Source organism: Leopardus geoffroyi, chromosome A2, assembly GCF_018350155.1.
Source record: "Leopardus geoffroyi isolate Oge1 chromosome A2, O.geoffroyi_Oge1_pat1.0, whole genome shotgun sequence".
In the NCBI taxonomy this organism is placed as follows: domain Eukaryota; kingdom Metazoa; phylum Chordata; class Mammalia; order Carnivora; family Felidae; genus Leopardus; species Leopardus geoffroyi.
In genome coordinates this window covers 116,486,458-116,491,234 of record NC_059331.1, presented here as the reverse complement: position 1 = coordinate 116,491,234, position 4,777 = coordinate 116,486,458, and the positions used below count along the sequence as shown (strand labels likewise).

General features: G+C 44.2%; 1 pseudogene; it reads right to left on the bottom strand.

Annotated features, from left to right (window-relative positions):
• Nucleotides 1–2,692: 2,692 nt before the first annotated feature.
• Nucleotides 2,693–4,463, bottom strand: LOC123607269 (annotated as a pseudogene).
• Nucleotides 4,464–4,777: the final 314 nt, after the last annotated feature.

The window sequence follows — 4,777 nt, the reverse complement described above, 5'->3', positions numbered from 1 at the left end:
GCTAAGCAAAATTAGTCACAGAAAGACAAATATCATATGACTTCACTCATGAGTACTTTAAGACACAGAAGAGATGAACACAAGGAAAGGGAAGCAAAACATAAAAATAGAGAGGGGGACAAAACGTAAGAGACTCTTAAATATGGGGGACAAACAGAGGGCTACTGGGAGGGATTGTGGGAGGGAGGATAGGCTAAATGGGTCAGGGGCATTAAGGAATCTACTCCTGAAATCATTGTTGTACTATATGCTAACTAATTTGGATGTAAATCTTAAAAAATAAAAAATTAAAAAAAAGATTATCTAGTACATGTGCCCCAAACTCTTCTGAAGCTCTTCTGGCCCCTTCCTGTCCATGGGGATCTAAAAAGACCTATTGGTTACAAAAAAGACAAAGCAGACATATGGTTACAAAAAAGACAAAGCAGAGGTATCTAGGTGGCTCAGTCGGTTAAGTAAGTGACTCTTGGCTTCAGCTCAGGTCATGATCTCATAGTTCATGAGATCAAACCCCACATTGGGCTTTGTGCTGAAAGCACAGAGCCTGCTTGGGATTCTCTCTCTTCCTCTCTCTCTCTGCCCATCCCTCTATCTCACTCTCAAAATAAACAAACTTTAAAAAGGAAAAGCAAGTAACATGGTGCCCATGGTGCAATCTCAGGAACCAGGAATACTACATTTGGTCTCCCAATGACATGTCAGGTGATAATTCACTAGGCATTGCATTGGACGCTACTAATGCATGTACAGCTTCACCAGCATAATAGAAGCACTCGCAATCCCAACATGGAGGGTTGCAGAAGGCTCTTAGAAAGCATGATGCCTAAAACCAGTCTGGAAGAAAGAGTTGAAAGTTTCCAGGTGGGTTGGAGAGATGAGAATGGGGGAGATTCAAAACAGTAACTTTAGAGCATGCAAAGTAGAAACTGAAAATGGAAGTCAGGTCATAAAGAGACTTGCAGATCATACTGAGAACTTCAGACTTTATTCTGAAGCTACTAGGAAGTCACCAAAGGATGTTAAGAAGTGAAATAGTTAGATTTAATTTTAAAAATGAAATCTGGTGTTAGTGTGGGAAATGAGTAGGAAGCAGAAAGACCTGTAGTAGGAAAACAGATAGGAAGCAATTGCAGTAATCCAGGTAAGAGGTGATAGTGCTCCAAACTAAGTCAGTGGTGATGGCAAAGAGAGGGTGCATAATAATAATTATAATAGATAATATTTTTATTTCCTATATGTCAGACACTGTTCCAAGGCCTTTTTATGGGTTAAGTCATTTAAAGTTCATCTAAGCTCTTTCTGTCAGGTTTCTTTATTATTCCAAATTATCAGATGGGGAAAATGAGGCAGGGTCACACAGACAGCAAGCACACAGAGCCAGAATTCCAACTTGGGCAATCTTCTCCAAAGTTCTAACCATCATCCTGTGCTCCTAGGAGATTAATGGAAGGAATTACCAAATTGGTTGTGGAGTTTTGACAGAGGGAGAAGTCAAGGGTTATGTCTAGTCTTGGATAACTGAGTTGATAATGAAGAAAAAGGAATTGCAGAGGATGATGGACTTGTTTGGGAGAACGTGACTTTCACACGCCCACTAGACATCTAAGGAGAGATGTCAAATACGCAGTTGGCACCTTGGCAACTGGAGGGAGACTGTGTCTTACTCACATTTAAGTCCTCAGCACCTCAACTATTAGTAGGTACTTAATAAGCGTGCATTCGATGACTGAAAATTTGGGAGTCATCAACAGAAACTATGAGAGGACTTGTGATCACTCAGGAAAAGAATATAATGTAAGAAGAGAAATGGATCAGTGGTAGATTCTATCTGAGAAAGAACCAACATCTGAGGAGTACACACAGGAAGATCAGCCACAAGGGTGTTCATTCAACGTATTTTAAATCCTCCATCTATAAAATATGGAAAGCAATACTTCCCTCCTTACCTGGTGGTGAGGAAAGGAGGGTGACAAGATAGGAAATAGAAAAATTATCAGCATTGATTAAAATTATCAACACTTAGTTTATAACTAAGCATCTAATCTGCTATGAGAAAATACCCAGCAAGACTTCTAAATAAAAGGATGACTTGGACAGTGAAGAACACGAATGAGGGGAGGATAGAGTCTGGCTGGCCAGTGCAAACCCTACCAGGCTCTGCCTATCAGACAAGGCATGACTTGAATCCCACCCCTGTCAGAGACTTTTCCTGCCCACTTCACTTACTGATGGGACCTTGTACAGACACAGCATCCCTGAAAATGTACACTAGCTGGGTTCATTTCAAAGAAAGCCAGGCTACTTCAAATCCATATTTAGCTGCAAAAATCCCAAACCAATAATTTCTGGGATACCAGAATTTAGGATAAAATGAAGATTATTGAAAAATATATATACATACATACATACATATTTAAATTTTTTAAATGTTTATTTCTTTTTGAGAGACAGAGAGTGCAAGTGGGGCAGGGGCAGAGAGAGAGGGGGACAGAGGATCCAAAGCAGGCTCTGCACGGACAGCAACAAGTCCGATATAGAACTCAAACACATGAACTGCAAGATCATGACCTCAGCCGATGTCAGACATGCAACCAACTGAGCCACCCAGATGCCTCTATTGAAATATATTTTTTAAAGGAGTTTGTATTATTTTTAATAATGTTTACTATCCATTCACTGATAAAAAGGTGAACTAGTGCTTGATTTTTCCCACAGACACATAATACTTAGTGGCATTCCCACCAATATATAACATCTCTAGACATTTGATTTTATTATTCCTAAGAAGGTAAAGTTTATTATCATCATTTGTTTTTTGTTTTTGTTTTTGTTTTGGGGGGTGTTTTGTTTTGCTTTCCAGAAAGGCTGCTTTATTGGAAACTATTCTGACATCATTTTTCAGACTCTGTGGCAGTCTTGGGCCCAGGGATGGGATTCCTCCTATGACGATGGGGGGGGGGGGGGGGCAGGGGTAGGGTCTCCACACACCAGGGCTCATTTTCCTATGGCTCCTGTGAATGGCAGCTGAGGACTTGATGGAATAGGACTTGATGGTCCCAGGCCCTCCACCGCGGGAAAAGCTCAGGGCATCGCCCTGCATGGCTCCCCCAAAGGCCAACATGACCAGCCCACTGCTACCTCTGCCAGTGGAGTTCACCACACACCATCTCTGGCCAAGTGGCTCTCCTTGCCCTCCAGCAGCTTGCAGTAGGTGGTGATCTCAATGTCCAGGGCCAACTTGACGTTCATGAGCTCCTGGTACTCACACAGCTGCAGTGCCACGTCCTGCTTGGCTTGCTGCAGTGCAGCCTCTAGCTCCTCCTGCTTGGCATGTGCATCCCTGAGTGCTAGCGCCTCCCCCCCCCCCCATTCTTCCTCCTTAGCAACGGCAGCCTCCAACATAGCACATTGGTTCTTTATATTGTTGATATCAGTCTGCAGCCTCTGAATCTCACAGTTCATCTCCAGAGTCTCCATTGGGGTTTTCCAGAGGTCATCCTCGTGCTTCCTGGCCTGGGCCTGGAGGGTCTCAAACTCGGTCTGGTACCAGGCCTCAGCCTCAGCCTGGGTGCATACTTGGCCTTTATCTCCGTTATGATGCCATCCAGGTCCATGGACAGCACCACAGATGTGTCCAAGATCTGGGAGTGCCTACTCTGGCTCAGACAAGGTCTTGAAGAAGTTGATCTCACCATTCAGGGCATCCACCTTGGCCTCCACCTCCACCTTGTTCATGCAGAAGGAATTCACATCCTTTTCAGCAGCACGAACTCATTCTCAATAGCCATTCAACAGTTAATTTCAACCTCCTACTTGTCTTAAAGTCTTCCACAACATCCTGCATGTTTCAAAGATCTGCCTCCAGGTGGCCCCCGTCCAGCTGCAGCAACTCAAGCTGCCTCCACAGGCCAGCAATGTGGGCCTCAAAGGTGTCATGGAGATGGCTGCTCTAGGCTGACTTCTGCTCCTACAGCAGGGCCTGCTTGGTCTCCAGCAGCTTGTTCTGCTGCTCCAGAAACCACACCTCATCAATGAAGGAGACAAACTTGTTGTTGAGGGTCTTGATCTGCTTGTGCTCCTCCTGGTACATCTGCTGGATAGAAGGGCCGATGTCCACCTGCAGCAGAGCCAAGCAGACTCTGATTGATGGTGACCTCACAGATCTCAGTGCCAACTGGACACCTGTAGGCTGAGAACAGGGCTATGCATGGCCAAGAGGCACCCAGACCATAAAAGTGGCTGTTGCTGAAGTTTCTGGGGCTAAGGAGCTCAGGTGCACCTGGGTGGCCCACCCCAATAAAGTGATGGAACTGGAGCTGAACACCTGGGAGCTTAAGTAGGTAGACATGCTGGCTGGACCAGGCTGAACATAGTGGCAGGTACAAGGGAGCTGAACTCCCTTACCATCATTTGTAATGGGTCAGTCAGATGCAGAGTTTTCAGATATACCAAATAAAAAACAAGATGCCCAGTTAAATTTGAAATTTAGATAAATAATTTTTAGTACAAGTATGTCCCAAACGTTACATGGCCTGACATGTACATAGAACTAGACATCCTATATTTTATTTGGATAGCTATTCTAATAGCTATGGTCTTCTTTTTGTAGGATTCATAACATGAATCTGTCTCAGAGATTTGAAGCCCTCTGGTGTGGCAGATAAAAGAGTTCTATCCTTGCTGGTTAGGGACTAGGTCTGCTGAGGTGAGAGCAGGCTGGGTGGCTGGTTCATATATAAGATGCAGCCTGGATCTCTGGTTCTCCATATTCACTTCT